A 15,855-nucleotide genomic window follows, 5' to 3' on the forward strand; every position below is an offset into this window, starting at 1 on the left:
TTTTAATTTTTGTATTTAAGTGTATTTAATTTTATGGTTGAGTTTTGTTTTGTGGCAGGTGGGTAGTGCTTTTCCGTCTCCAAAAGTAACAGTGTTCCCTTAAAAGCATATTGATTTAAATAAAAAAGGGGTCACTTATGATGTTATTAATAATATAGTTTGAGTGTGGAATTGGCAAAAGTCTTTAAAGTGTATTGCAAACAATTGAAATGTGGGCAGTACTGTTATTCAGGGCCTGGCATGGAAAGGTCTGGGGTACTGTTGTCTCACCTACCAACTGAGTGAATGTAAGTCAGCAGCTCTCAAACCTTTCTGTATATTGGAATCACCTAGAAGGTGGGAGTGGGGGGTGGAGGGGTGGGTAGGAAAAATGGAAGGCAAATCATGGGGGAGAGCACTGGCCTGGGCCTGGGGCTGGCGGTAGGAGAAGTGCAGTGTAGACGGTGGGGAGGGGAAGGCATTTCTGCTCGGTCCCGGGCTGGCAGAGTTTAAGAGCTGGGAGTCACAACAGCACAGAGGAAGGGGCACGATTGGTGGTGGGGGGCACAGTCATGCCAATGCTGGCGATAGTGATGCCTCTGGGGGCTGGCAACGCTAATGGCAAGGTACCGAGGCTGCTGGTTGTGATTTTTAAAGTTTTGATTTTTTTTCATTTTAAAGAGGAACATAAAAAATTATCCTGCAAAATAGGAAGAAAAAAATGTAACACAGGCCAATTGCCGTCTTAGGTGGGGGCGGGGCGGGAGCCCAGGTCTCTTCCCTCTGGGGACACCATGGGCCCTTCAGGCTCAAAACAACATAGGCTGGAAGGCCCTGTAACCTGCCCATGGGGGCGCCCCGCCTAGCCGGGGTTCACCAGCCCTGCCAGTACCAATAGAGCCTGAGTCCCCATCAGTGACCCTCTCCTGAGGCAGGCACCCCAGGTCCAGGGACAGGTGAGGAATCCCCTTTCCTGCAGACTTGGGTGTTGGGGCGCGGGCTGCATGAAGATGTGCATTGCTCGGTCCTCTTGAAGCTGCCCCTCTCCCTCAGGGATACGAGGGACGTCCTGGCTTCCCACAGCCCTGACAGCAAGTTCCCGCTCTGCCACCAACTCCTGTCTCCTGGTGCACGGCAGTTTCCCACCTGTCAAAGGTAGGTAATAAAAGTGTGAACTCACTTTGGATGTGACAAAGATCTCGGACGTTGTTGCTGCCACTCTGTGACCCGGGCCTGGCCAGGTCTCCCCTCCGGTGCCCAGAGGGTCTCTTCTAGACAGCTAGCTCCATATTGGGGCGGGGTGGGGAGGTGGGGGGAGTGTCCGCACCAGGGGTGTTCCCGGGGAGGCTGGGAAGGGCCTCTCCGTCTGCGCACAGGCACACACCCCTGCCTCTTGCACTCCTGCTGGCCCTTTGAGTGTATGTTCCGTCTGACCCGCGCAACAACAGTATGAGGTCAATGCTTCTATCGCCTCCATGTTACCGAGGAGAAAACTGATGTTTGGAGCCGTGAAGTCGCGCAGCTGAGAATGGCAGAGCCTGGCCGCAAACCCAAGCCTGTGTGGGGGCCCTTCCCTACTGCGTTACACCTTTCCTCCACGTGCCCTACACAAATGCCCAAGTACACGCATGCCACTTGCACATAGACACCCCACGCGAGGGCCTCTCATCTCCACGCCCTTCCTGCGCACACAAACATGCCTGTCTGCCCTCCTCTGGGCTTAGGCGTACAAACCCACGTGCACAGGTGCGCTCAGACACAAATACGGACTTTACTAGCAGATTTGCAAGAATTCACATGTGCGCGCCTGCCTGCAAACAGACGTCCAGAAGCAAACATGCAAAGCACGCGAATGCACGTGTGAACACCCCAAGCTCTATGGAGTACGTATACACACATACCAGCCCAGGAAGGTGTGCACACACACAAATGCACACCCCCGTGTGCACACGTGGTAGTATTTACTCACGCGCACGCACTGGTACAGACACGTGGGTACACAGTGAATATCCTCAAAGGAGCATTTGTACACACACGTGCGCCTGGGCAGACATGCCCTCCGCATAGGGAGCAAGGCATGTGGGGACTCTCCCATGTGCACACGGGAACCGAAGCACAGGCCGGGCACTCTGGTGAGCAACCTTCTGGACCGCGGGGGTGATGGATGGATCCACGTCCTAAGTGACTATCAAAGTGTCGTGGCGTGTGAGGCGCAAACACCAATTAGTGGGGCCTTTGAAAGCATCAGCTCGTTAGAGGGGAAGCAGAAAAGGCTGAAATTGGCATAAAACACGGAGCTATTTAACTATCATGGGGTGGGGGTGTGTGCGCTGTGGGAAGGCCTTTGGGCAGAGCTCCCCCTGCACTCTGTACTTGTTAGGGAAGAAGGACCCTCACGAGGGGCCTTGGCAGGCGGCTTTGACGCTCCTTGAAAGCGGGGGGTGGGGGGGCAGCCTCCTGCCAGTGCTGGGCTGGCACTGAGCATGCGGGGGCTGAGCCAACTGGCGATCAATTTCATGCACATCGTAAACCTAAGTGCTTTCTGGAGAGTCGGGCAGATTGCACATAAAGTCCCCTTCTGTCCCTAGCACACGGGTGGGCGGGTGAGGCACAGGCTCGCCCTGGTAGACAGACCTCTGCTATGCTGTAGGAGACCCGTATAACCTGGTTCCCAGGAGGAGGTCTCCTTGGGGACGCAGGGGGTTCCGCCAGGAGGCCTGGCACTTCGGGGGGCAGCTGGATATGCGGACAGGGCCTGAGCGCTGCGATCGGCCACACTGCTACCTGACGGCTAAACGACTTTGGATAATCAGCTTCTCGGACCCTCAGTGTTTTCATCTATAAAGTGGGTTGATGTAAGAATTCAGTGAGTTCCTGTCTGTGGCATGATGTGTCACGGGGCCGAAAAGCCTCTTGAGCACAAGTGAGGTCACATTTGCATTTATTGTGATGCCCAGAGGACTCAGGCTCTGAGCCTCCCATGTTCAGCGCAGGGCCTCAGGCCCCTCCCCACGGTCTCCACCATTTCTGGGAGGCTCCCGAGGTGGGGTCTCACAGGGGCCCCAGACCTTCATTACAGGAGCCTACCTCCTATAACAACCTGGTTCTGCCCAAGCGCCCGTTTGCGCCCACCTGCCACCCTTCGCCGTGTTCAGGGAGCCCTCGCCGCCATCCCTCCCGTCATGCAATAGCCATGCCAGACCGAAGGGGTGGCCCCTGGGTGTTCTCCAGGTCCCCTGCCCTCTGGATGCCAGAGCGGTTCTGGGCTTTGCATCAAAGCCAAGGTGCGAGGTGAGGGAGGGAGGGATGGCAGGGGTGAAGGGTAGAGGAGGCCACGTTCCTGCTTAGCTCTGTGCCTCTGTCATTCGGGCCCCAAAAAGAGCTGTGCTTGTGCGTATCACCTCTCAGATGCTCTCACCAAATTGGCTTCTTCCCCTCTGCCCTCGTCCTAATTCTGGAAGCTCAAATCCAGGCCAGGGGTGGGGCTGGGGAGGGGGCCCTCCTCCAACTTGGAAGCCAGACTGCTCAGATTCAAATTCTGGCTTTGCTCTTTATAAGCCACATGATGTTGGGTAACTTACCTACCTTATCTCTGCCTCAGTTTCTCGCCTGTAAAATGGGGATGATGATATTTACCTCATAGGGCTGTTGTGAAAAATTAATGAATAAATGTAAGTGAAGTGTTTGGAGCAGTACCAAGCACATAGCAGCATGATGTGAATGTTTCCTGATATCATTATGATAATACTAATATTATGATATGATAAACATTGTTCCTCTTTCTCCTCTGCCCTTTTTAGACCCCCCCCTTCCTCTTGTAGCAACAAAGGCAGTTTCCATATTTATCAGTGGGTTCAAAACAGAACTGAGAGTGGAAATATGACAGGTTACTACAGTTCTCAACTCCAGGGGGTGACTTCCAATTACAATTTTTTGTCAGTGCCCCTGTTGCTCAGTACCCAACCTGAGCAACTGAACATAACTATCTCCTTTTCTCTCTGATAGAGGGAGCCCTGCTGTCTTAGTCTGCTCGGGCTGCTATGACAAATTACCATAGACTAGGCGGCTTAACCAACACTCATGTCTCACAGATCTGAAGATTAGGAAGTCTAAGATCAAGGTGCTGGCAGATTTGGTTCCTGGTGAGAGCCCTTCTGACTCACAGATAGCCACCTTCTCACCGTTTCCTTCCATGGCAGGAGAGAGGGAGCTCTGGTTTCTTCCTCATACCATAAAGGCACTAATGCCATCATGGGGGCTCTATCCTTATGACCTCAGCTAAACCTAAGGCCCCCCAAAGACCCCCTCCAAACAGCAACCCATCGATGTCTACATATGGATTTGGGGTTGACAGAAACATTTATGTCATAACCCTGCCCAGCCAGGACATCTCCTAGTCAGGCACTTCACAGTGAGCCCGGTGGCATGCAGTTGGCACTCAGGAGCTGATCGTGGACCTTTGAATAATTAACCCTCACAATCACCCCGGGAGGAGCAGACGGTTACCCTCAGACTCGCGACAGAGCAGCCGAGCTCAGAGAGGGCTGGAGAGTCAGGATAGGAGAGGCTGTGCTGTGGTGACCAACAGCCCTGAAATCTCAGTGCGTGAACACAACAAACGTGTCTTGTTTGCTTATGCAAAGTCCGCTGAAGGTTCTGGCATCTCTCGGGGCTGTTGTCCTCCATGGGGCGACTCAGCTTTCTGTGCTGCTTGGATCTGAAGGAGCCACCAGTTCGAAAGCGGCTTTCTTGGTTACTACAGCAGCTGGGAGGTCAGGTGGCAGCTCTTGTCTGCTTCGGCCAGGAAGTGACCTCCATCCACAGCTCACAACCAGGAGCCCGGGAAATGTAGGAGTCCGGGTCTGCGGGAGGGAGACGGCCGGAGGGGGTTCTGTGTGTCCAGGCACAGACCAGGCAAGATGGGCCCAGGAGCTTAGGGTAAGAGGAGGTCCTGCCAGCTGGGGCAGCGAGGAGAGGCTTCGTTGGAGGGGGCTGGAGCTAGGCGTTGAAGACGAGGCGCAAGACAGATTGGGACAGGCAAAGAAGAGAAAGAGGGCATTCCATGTGGGCACAGAGGATGAGCAGACGCCTGCAGGCAGTATAGCTGAAGATGCCTCCAGGGAACAATGAGAACATTCTGGCTTCAGCAGGTCTGTCTAGGGAGGATGATGAAGGGAAGGGTGGACTTTCAAGGTCTTAGAGAGAGAGAAATATTTTGGAGGCAGCGTTCATGAATCAGTAGTCCATCACCGCCCCCTGTGTGGGTGTGGCGGGAGAAAGCGACCCGGGCTCGACGTCCAGTTTTCTGGCTTGGGAAACTGGGAGGTGAAGGTGCCAGTCATCAAATCGGAGAACCCAAGAGAAGGAGCCCGGTGTGGGGTCAGACGGAAAGCTTGGTGAGGGCCATGTTGGGTTTGAGATAGCCGTGGAACATGCAGAGAGGCAGCCAGGAGGCAGGAGACAGTTGGGTTCTGAGCTCAGGAGAAGGAGCTGGGCTGGGGTGGAATAACAGAGGGGTAGGCACACAGATGGGGTCACGTGAAGGGCAGAAAAGAGATGGGGACCCCAGCCAGAGCTCTGGAGGGCAGCTTTGTGAAGCGAGGGTACAGGAGGTGTCCAAGAAGGTAGAAGCCAGAGGGATGGGGGCAAAGCCAGGGGGTGTCGTGGGAGCAAGGAAGAGCCAAGAGGAGAGGGCAGTTTGTTGTGTCTGACGTTGCCCTGGCATCGAGATGAGGTATGACCAGGGGATTTAGTGACAAGAAGGTTGCTGGTGACCTTGGCGAGGATTGTTTCTAGGGCATGATGGGTACAGAAGCCAGATTGGAGTGGTCAAGGAACAAGTATAGACAACTGTCCCAGAAGCTTCCCAAGAGGGCAAGGAGAGAGATGGCCACGGGTGGGAAAGTTTGGGCTGTCAAGGGAGAGTATTCCTGAGAAAGTATTTTATTACTATTACTGTTTTTTAAGAAGAGAGAGATTTGAATATCTTGACAGCTGAGGGGAAGGGGTCAGTAGGGAGGAAGATGTTGGATTCAGGGGATCCTTGAGGAGTTGGGGGCAGTGGGAGGAATCCAGGGCTGGGCTGGGAGATAGGGCTTCACCTGGAAGGTCTGCTGTGAGGAAGCCATGGAGAGAGGTGTGCGGAATTACAGAGGCTCCCAGGGAGACCCATGGTGAGGTGGGGGTGGGTGTGCGGGTGTAAGACACAGAAAAGGGAGAAGTGGGGGGCAGAGGGAGGAGGCTGACAATGGCAGTGAGAGGTAAGAGACACACACACAAAGGTAATCAGAGAAATAAAGACACAGACGAGAAGAAGAGAGCCAGAGAGGGGAGGATAAAAGGCTGAGCTGAGGCTCAGGAGAGGCCCCTCAGGAGGGGCCTGGTGGGCCTGGGCAGGGCAGGGAGGGCCTACGGAAAGGAAAGAGTGTGCGCTCTTCCCGGGGGGGCCCTGAGTCAGCCCAGAGCTCAGACCCTCTCCCAAACCCCACTAGGGCCCAACACAGAAATCCAGCTGACTCTAGCTATGCAGACTGCAGACGGCAGGGCCCCTTGCTTTCATGCGGGCGGGGTGGGGGTTCTGCCAACCCCTTCCTCTGTCGCCAAGAGCACCATCCAGGCCCTTCAGTGCTGCGATCCTGAGCCTGTCTTCACAGGGTTGGGGGCAGGCCGGGTCTCTGGCCACACAACAGGGGCCAGAGCCCACATATGGTATGGTTAGGCCCTGCGGGAGGTGACAGTGGCAGCCAGCCCCCTGCCCCCTCGCCCCTCACGGCCCCAGCCCCAGGTCTTGGTCGCCTCCTGGGGCCTAGGCCACCCTGACATTCACCTAATTGTCTTCCCGCTTTGATGAGTGGCTCCGCAGAGGCACCACGGCGGCAGATCAAGCCGGCAGCCCCGCTGATGAGATGGGAAATACCACATTTACATGGCCCCGCACCAGGGCCGGGGACCCAGGACCGGAGACAGAGGGAGTCAGAGAGACAGAGACAGAGAGATGGGGGTGGGGGAGCAGGAAAGAGAGGGGGTAGGAGGTGGGGGAGGTGGGCAGAGGCATCATTCCCAGCGTCCCAGTCACCCTCGCTGCACAGAGGGCAGTGGGGGAGGGGAGAGAGCAGCACAGGTAGACTGCCGCCCGCCCAGCCCGGCCTCCCGGCCCCAGAGGTGGGAAGGCGGCCTGGAGCCCGCATGCAGCTGAGGCCTGACTCCCAGCCGAGTCCCCACGCAGCTCCTCTTTTCCACCCAGACCCCACAGCTGGGCTGCAGCTGCCTCCCTCAGCACCGCCCTGTGGTGGGTGCGGCTGTGAGCTTCCCCTCAGTTCACTTGGGGACACTCTCGCTACCCCAGGAAGGGTGTGTGTGTGCAAACGGGGCAGAGAGAGCGGGACCACATGGGGCACCTGCATGGCATCTCCTGTGTGCAGGTGCGTTGGCCTGGGCACTCGGAGGACGGCAGTGAGCTAGGTCCTCCCCCTGACCTGAAGGGCTGGGGTGGCCTGGAGGCTCCCACCAGCAGACCCCAAGTCTGTGTGCAGGACAAGTGGGGCTCTGGTGTTCCCCCCAGAGCCATCCTGCCAACAGCCCCTCCCACCCCTCGAGGCCTGTCCCGGGTGCAAATCATTGTCACAGCCTCAGAGCAACTCTGTGAGGAAAGCTGCTGTCATTGCTCCCGCCTTACAGAGAAGAAAACTGAGGTTTGCAGAGGAGAGGTGTACCATCTAGAAAGGGCACAGCCCAGACATGAGCCCAGGACTGTCCCACTCAGGCCAGTCGGTCCTCCTGTGCCGAGTTTCCGTTCGTTGCTCTGGGTCTGGGGCTCCTGACAAAGGCACAGGGTCCTGTGGTTAGTAGGGGTGGAAAAGAATGTACTCATCCCTTCCTGCAGTTTTCCACATGGGTTCCCTCCAGAAACGTCCCCTTTCCCTCCCCCTTCAGCCTCACAGGTCTAGGCTGGACACGTCGCGGAGTCTGTCCGCCATGAACGGTGTTCGCTGAGCACAAGCCACGTGCCAGGCAAGGGGCGCACCTCACCCTGAGCAGGAGGCACCATCATTAGCCTCATGTGACAGATGTGGAAACTGAGGCTCACGCGGATCTGGGAGAGGCATTTTGTTAACAGCCAGGTTCTGTTGGGTTCAGTCCCCCTTGCGCTGAGAGTCCCCTCCCTCTGTCGCTGGCCCGGACTTAGCCATCCAGGGAGGCGGAGGGGCGTGGAAGGAGAGGCTTCCTGTGCACGCTCACATGTTCAGTGTGGGAGTTTGCAAGTCCGGGCAATTGTGTGTGAGCGTGGGGCCGGGGCCCAGCAGGACGCCCCCCCCCCGTGCTAGAGTCTGGGGGCGCCCCTGCCACTTCACCCCGTTGACTCTTCGAGATAGCGCTCCTACCTGGGGTGATTTTTCCCTCATTTTGGGGGTGAGCAAACTCAGACTCAAAAAGGGAAAGTGACAGCAGGTTAGCATCGAGGCTCGTTCTGGGACCCAAGTGTCCAGAGTCCGGGCTCTTTCTGGCCCCCAAGGCTCAACAAGCTTTGCCCTTTTCTTCCCCCCCTGGGAACTCCTCCTTGGGGCCCCCTGCCCAGGGAAGCTGCCCCACGAAAGTGCCTGTTGGCTCCACTGAAAAGCCCTTCCCCCTCACCCATGGGGGCCAGGGCGGCTTTTACTGGGGAAATAATTAGAAATCTAATTCTTATTTCTCCCACTCCGCTAATTGTCTGTGGACAATTTGATTGTAACAGTCGTCGCTGAAGCAGAAAAACCACCTTCTTTCTGCCAGACATCCTCCCTGCAATTAACACCAGCACCGGCCTGGCTCCCCTCTCACCTGCAGAGCCCCAGGGCCTGAGGGGCCCTCATCTCTCTGCCTCCCAGCTCTGGTGAGGGCACATCTGGGGGCCAGGCCTGGCCACAGTGGGGACGGGGCAGGGCCAGGGGCAGGTGTCCAAGGACCTACAGGACAAGGTGCGGGGGAGGGGGTCGGTGGGATAGGGGAGAGCATATGAATATTTGAGCACTTGGGGGAAAGAAGGAGGGGGAAGATGGAGACCCCGGGTCCAGGGAGATACAGGGGCAGTGGGCCAGTACACACAGACCAAGGGTAGAGAGAGATGTGGGAGAAGGAAATGCCTGGTGGGGGTCAGGCCAAGAAGGCAGGAGCTAGGACCCCCAGCCCAGACTCTCTCTCTGCCAAGGCAGGGGACACACCTCTGAGACAAAACCAGACGGTGTTTTTAGGAGCGGGCTGCTGAGGGCTCCCCAGAGAGCCGGCCTCCGGGGTGGGATGTGGCTGATTAAGAAAGGAAGGAGGGGGAAGAGAGGAGGGGGCATGAGGGGTGGGGGGAATGGGAAAGGTGACAGATCCAGAGACCAGGCAAGAATGCAGATGGGGACAGACTGGACTGATGGAGGCGGGACAGAGTGTGAGATTGACACACGGCCCCGGGACTGACCTGTTGATGAAGGCTTTCCCACCAGCTGCCCACCCATCCCTCCCTGGCAGCACAGCCTTCCGGGGGGTCAGGCAGGCTCTGGTTCTCCTCCTGTCTCCCTACACATCTCTGGAGTCCCCCACCCTGACCCCTTCTCTCTCTTCAGGGCCAGGCCAATGACAGTGGGTGGCTATGGGAGCCCTCTGCCTTGGGGTGCAGGCTGAAGAGCTCACAGTGGCCCCCTTTGCCATGGAAGCTGGCACAGGGGGCAGGAGGGAGGGACTCCTGACTGTCGGCACTAACCTGCTTTCGGACGCCCATCCCAGGGCATCTGCCCCGGGGCAGGTGGCTGTGGGTGGCTTGTTGGATGCTCCGCGTAGGGACAGAGGTGGCAGCCCAGCCCTGACGCACGGGGAACCCTGAGCAGCCTCCTCGGCCTGCCCCCCAGGGCTCTGCCCCAGCCCTGCTCGCTTAGCTAGGCCAGGAGGGAAAGTGCCAGGGGCCGAGGGGCAGGCAGCCATGTGGTGGGGCCTGGGGCCCGCGCAGGGTGGGAGACAGAGAGGGGCGGGGGCAGCCGCCTCCCAGAGCCTCCTCCGTCTCTTCTTCCCTCTGCCGGTTCTCAGCCCTCGCCTCTCCCCACTCCCAGGCTTGTCAGGGGAGGATGTGGGGGGGCGCCCGGGGCTCCTGTCAGTCTTGAGCTGGAGAGCTCCCCGAGCTTCATTAACATGCAAATTAGCAAGTTCTGACTGGCTGTGGCAGCAATGGGCAGCCACCCTCCCAGCCCCGTGTGAGTGCGTGTGTGTGCGCGTGCGTGTGCGTGTGAGAGTGTGCGTGTGTATGTGAGTGTGTGTGTGCGAGTGCGTGTGTGAGAGTGTGTGTGCGTGCGTGTGCGTGAGTGCACGCGGGTGAGTGTGTGCATGTGTGTGAGTGTGCATGTGTGAGTGTGTGAGCATGCGTGTGAGTGTGTGAGTGCGTGAGTGTGTGAGTGTGAGATCGGCAGCAGGGTCTGGAAAGGGGGAGAGCAGCTCTCATGGCTCTGGACTCCACAGACAGCAGGACACGTGTGTCTCCCACACACCTACACAAACACGCATCCTCACACACGACACACATGCACATGTATGTAAATACGTGTGCACGCCAGCCGGACAGATGCTCCTGGTCACAGCCAGTCGGCCACACTTCTCCAGCTTAGGGACACCCGTGGACATCCAGTCACCTCCGCGCAACTTTACCCCCAGGGGTCACACCCTAAGCGGTCTCACGCCCGCCTCCCGAGCCCAAGCCCCCCCTCCTCCCAGGCCCGCAGTGCTTTGCACCCTGACACATAGTCCCACACAGGCACAGACCCATCAGCCCAGCGGCCCCCGCACAGCCGCGCACACAGCCCCGGTCAGTCCCCCAAAGCCCCACCCAGACCAGGTGCAGCAAGAGGCGGTCCGGAGGCCTCACACTCCGCCACACGCCGTCTGGATGCCCTCCGGCAGGTCCTGTGGCCCTGTTCCTCCCCCTGGAACTGACCGAGACCTGCCCCAGTGTCCTGCCCGACCCGTGCTCCGGGTTCCTGTGCTGTGGGGCCCTCTGCTTGGACCCCACCCCCCGGTCTCCTTCACGTAGCCCCCTTGCACTGTGATCACCTGCCCCGGCAGCCTGCACTTGGCCTTCCCTTTGTGGGGCTGGGCCTCCCTAGAGGATGGCCCCGGTCACGCTGCCCTGCCGGGGGCGGGGGCGGGGGGCTTGAGGAGGAGGCCAGGAGCGGCGTCAGGCAGTCCGGCGCACAGCTCCTCTGTGCCCAGCGCTCGGCTCTCTCCGACCCATCCCTGCTATTTCTGCAACGGGGCGGAGCAGGAGCCGGGGGGCGGGGGGCTAATAACGCAAACGGCTAATACTTGGTATCTGCTGGGTGCTGGCCGCGTGCACAACGACCCCGTGAGGGGGGACTGGTTATTATCAACCCCATTGTTACCCCACGATTAGATGAGGAAACTGAGGCGCAGAGGGATTAAGGATCCTGACCCGGATCATCCTGCCTGTGAGTGACTGACAAAACGGGGTCCGAATCCTGCTTGTCCGGCTCTGGACAGCCCTACATGTGCTCTACCCCAGGACACTAGGCAGCGCCTCAGAGAGTTGGGGGCCGTCACGGGGGTGGGGAGATACAAGTAGGGCAGGGGAAGAGCAGCAGGAGGAGTTCCCCACTCCTGAGGAATAGAGGAGGGCTCTTCACTTCTGGGGGGGGGGGCCTTTCCTGCTCACACCTGTCACGGAAGCTCCGGCCTGGGAACCTGGGGCATCAAGGGTGGGGAGAGAACCAGGACACCTCCCCCACTCTAGAGAGGGGGTGACTGAGGCCAGAGAGGCTGTTAGTCAAACTGACCCCCATTTCTTTAATACCTGCTGTGTGCCAAGCCCTCATCCGACTGATCCCTTTACCCCTCAGGATAGCTCAGTGAGGTTGGCACACTTACTTACGGGTCCGAAAAGCGAGGCTCGTCCCCACATGCCGGGGCCAGTGTGGAGGACACCTGTGGTTTTGTCTGTAGAGAACCATCCCCACCACGCTAACCCTGCTTCTGGGATGGGAGCTGCTATCTTTTAGGGTCCCACCCTCCTGTGCAGGGTTGATAGGGTCTGTGATAGACACGTGATTCTAACTGGGCCAATCAGTGCCCTCCTTGAGGTGCAGGTTGAAGCTCTGGAGTTTTCTGCAGCCCAGACTCGCTTCTGCAGGGAGAGCAGGGAGCTTCAAGGGCACTGAGGGGAGGGGAGGGAGCCTGGCCACAACCCGCTGTCGGGGGGCAGCCTGGGCCTTTAGCTTGCCCTCAGCTTACTGGGCGGTTTCCAGCTGGTTCCACCTTGTCCAAGTCTCTCCTCCATCCCTCCCTCACCCCTCTGCTTTGTCTAGTGCCCACCATCACCCAGAGGGCTCACAGCAAGTGTCCTGGGGACAGGAGCCAGGCGGGAGGGGGCTGTGCCCGTTGGACGGCCCAGAGGAGTGCTGAGGCAAGACTCGGGGGCAGAGACGGCCTTAGTCCTGCTGGACAGTTCGTGGGTGAGTGGCTGATGGCCGTCACTGAGTCAGCGCTCCTCACCCTCACACCGTCCGAGGCCAGGGCCCTTGTCCCTTGTTCACCGTGCCCCGAACCGTGTCTGTCATACAGAAGGCCTTTGCCTGTCTATTTGTGACATGAATGAACGGCTGGATTCATTGACATACATCTCAGGTCTTGGCTAGGCTCAGAGTTCATCCACCCATGGGGCACTCCGCAGGTGGTCCTCCCTGCTGACCAGTCCTCTTTTATGGCCACATCCCAGCCTTTGAGGTCTTTGATCTAGTCTAGGGGGTGGGGCTGGGGTGGCTCTCTCCACCGAAAGCGACATCCAGTTGTTTTTGGTCTGAAGTTCGAAGACTATCTTGAATGTAGAAGGCCAAGACCACGCACCTCTGTTTCTGCTTCTGGTGCAGGCCCCCCAGTGTCACCCAGCGCGTATGGTGAAACAGGCTGTCAGCTGTTGAGCTGGGACTCAAACCCAAGGCTCTTGGGACTTCACAGCCTCCACTGCTGCTTTCTGAGTTCCTCAGACGGAATTCCCAGCACTGACTGTTTGCTTCTGAAGTTGGAGTTGTCAGGACTCCAACTGAACGTGGCCTGGTGAATCCTGTCTTGACCCAGTGTGGTCCCCAGGTGGGGCTCGGCAGTGACCCACCCTCCCAGTGTAATGGCCACTGTTAGGCCTGTGGCTTCTGTTCAGGGTTTTTCCACCCAGGAGAGGGCATCAGGTCTCTGGAGAGAGAAGAAAGGGCCAGGCTCACCCCTGGGGCCAGAGCCCCTGAGTATCCTTTGGGACTGACCCCAAATTCCGCCGAGGCCGAACAGAGGTGTCCGCGTTCCTGGCTCGGCTTCCTCGGCTTGGCAGCTGCCACTGGCAGGCATTTGTCACAGAAGAGGCAAGGGCGTGGCATCCAGCTGGGGGCTCCAGGGGTCCCCCGTGGTCGGCAAGCCAGGGCAGCCCTTCCCAGCCCTGGAAGCAAAGGGTTAAGTGGCTGGGGAAGGCGGGAGCAGCAGTCATTTGGCTAAGGAGCCTTGTTAATTGATTCCCTCATTCCCATTTGTTCCCGCTAAAGAGAGACAGATGAGAGCGAGCCCGCCAGGCCCGTCTTGGCACCGGCAGCTTGGCTGGGCACAGCTGTGCTCCTGGCTCTGGTGTCTCTGTGGGGGGAGGGGCCGGTCACCGCGGAGGTGAGGAGGTGGGGCGCTCCCACCCAGCCCTGTGGGTGCCCCTCTGCTCACCCTTGGTACCCACAGAGATGATCTCAGAGTGCTTTGGAGAGGACAGATCTTTCCTTTCACCTTGTGACTCCTCTTTGATCTTTTGGCTGGTGCTGTCGCCACCCATGGTCTGGGAGCTCGGTAGCAGAAATCAGAAGCAGTCCTCTCACCATGGGCTCACGATGGGCTCCTGCCAGCCTGAGGCCCACGCAAGCTTTCTGCCTGGAAAAGGGTCAGTTCTGATCTTTCCAGTTGAGTTCTGTGGCTTTGTGAGGCAGGCCGAAGCCGATGTCACAAAACTGGCAGCCTTGTCATGGCCACAGGCTCCGTCTGTGTCCCCTGGTCCTGACCTGTCTCAGACTCCACGTTTGATCAGCTCCTGCCTCCCCTTCATCTCAGCCATGCTCTCTGGAGCCTGCTAGACTGGGCTGCTTGGGATGGTGCCAGACAAGTGCTCTGTTAGTTTCCCCCGAGAGAATGGAGTTTGAATGTCACAATGCAGTAGGCGTGGAGACCTCTGAGTCTGAGTCCTGCCTCTTTCACTTCCTAGCTGCATAATTTGGACAAGACCTTTTTGCCCCCTTCCGGTCTCAATTTTCTCACGTTTAAGATGGCAGTTATACTGGGACCTATCGTGGTGGGTTGTGAGAGTGGCCACAGTCTCCACTCCTCTCTGAGCATGCCCCATGGCCATATACCTTGGCAGCTTCTCGCATCCCTTTAAATCTGGGACGGTCTGGAGACTTGCTTCGGCCAAAAGAATGTGGTAGAATGCCAGTGCCGGTTCTGAGCCCAAGCCTCAAGAGGCCTTGCACGCGTTCCCTTGTTCTCTTGGAACCCTGCCCAACTGCTGTGTGAGAAAGCTTGGGCTCTTCTGCTGGATGAAGAGAGACACATGGCTCAGTCACCCCCGTCCCCCAGATGACAGCCGGGCAACTCCCAGAAGTGGAGCCATTTAACTGGTGAGTAGCCGACTGCAGATGCGTGATGAGTCCTGCCAAGGCCAGAGGGATAGCCTCGCTGAATCTCCGAGCTGCAGAATCATGAGCTTAATAAGGGGTTGTTGTTTGAAGCCATAAATGGGGGGGGTACTTTATTACGCAGCAAAAGCTAACTGATACACTGTCTCAAATCCCTACTTCGTGGACAAAAATGGGCTCGTGAAAGTCAAGTACCTAGGGGCATGCCCAGCCTGTCGGGGCGATTGGAAAGTAGAGCTTTTATTTCTGTGGCCCAGGGTGGAGTCATCGACCACGAATTAGAGCCTTTGAGACCGTTCTCTCATAGGCACTCAAGTTGAGGGAGCCCTCCCTGACCCACCCCTTCCACGCACTTCCTCTGTAGCAGCCACGGAAATGATACGGAACAGGATGGAGGGTGCCCGTCCTATGTTCCAGATTCTGGAGCTGCTGTCTACGTGCATTATCTCATCGAACCTTCGCTGGACCTCATGAGAGAGGCACTCTCATTTATATATTATTTTGTTTTACACGTTCACCATTTTAAATCCGAGCAAACGGAGGCTTGGGGAGGTGAAATCTAATGGACAGAGGCCCGCAGAGCTCTTGTGCGTGGCTTGAGAGAAATCAATTGACCACCCTCCACGTTTGTCTGCTTTGCCAGTTCAGGTCCCATCTGCAGGCCCTTTCGTGGCAACCCTGTCTCTGGGGGATTATAAAGGTCTTTGTCGGACTTTCACCAGCGAGTAGGGCTAGGCTCAGCTCGCTCCCCATCCAGCCGCTGCCTGAGCATGGACTCCCACACGCGGACAAGCGCCTTTGGAAGCCTATCCTTTTCTCTGTCGGGACAACGCTTTTTATCCTCTGCTCTCAGTAGATGGCTTTTAGGGCCACAGGACTTTCTCCAGCTGCCCTTTCTGGGCCTCCCAATGACCATTGACTTTTCCAAACTTTGGCAAAGTTTTCTTTGTTCTCATGGTTCCTTTCCATCTCTCTGGTCAGGCATTCAGCAGGCATTCACACCATGGACGATTTTAGGAGCATTCTCTGTTCAGCACCTTTCCCTTCTCTCGGGAGTCACAGCCCTTCCTGGCCCCGCCAGCCCTGTGCCCCTAGCAGTGGCCGCCATGTTCTTACAGGAACCATCCCCTTGGGCTTATTGACCCAAGTGTGGCACGTAATTCAGGCCTCACCAGTTAAAGCTCTCCAGGTTTTTCAACTGGAA

Source organism: Ailuropoda melanoleuca, chromosome 2 (assembly GCF_002007445.2).
Source record: "Ailuropoda melanoleuca isolate Jingjing chromosome 2, ASM200744v2, whole genome shotgun sequence".
Classification (NCBI taxonomy): domain Eukaryota; kingdom Metazoa; phylum Chordata; class Mammalia; order Carnivora; family Ursidae; genus Ailuropoda; species Ailuropoda melanoleuca.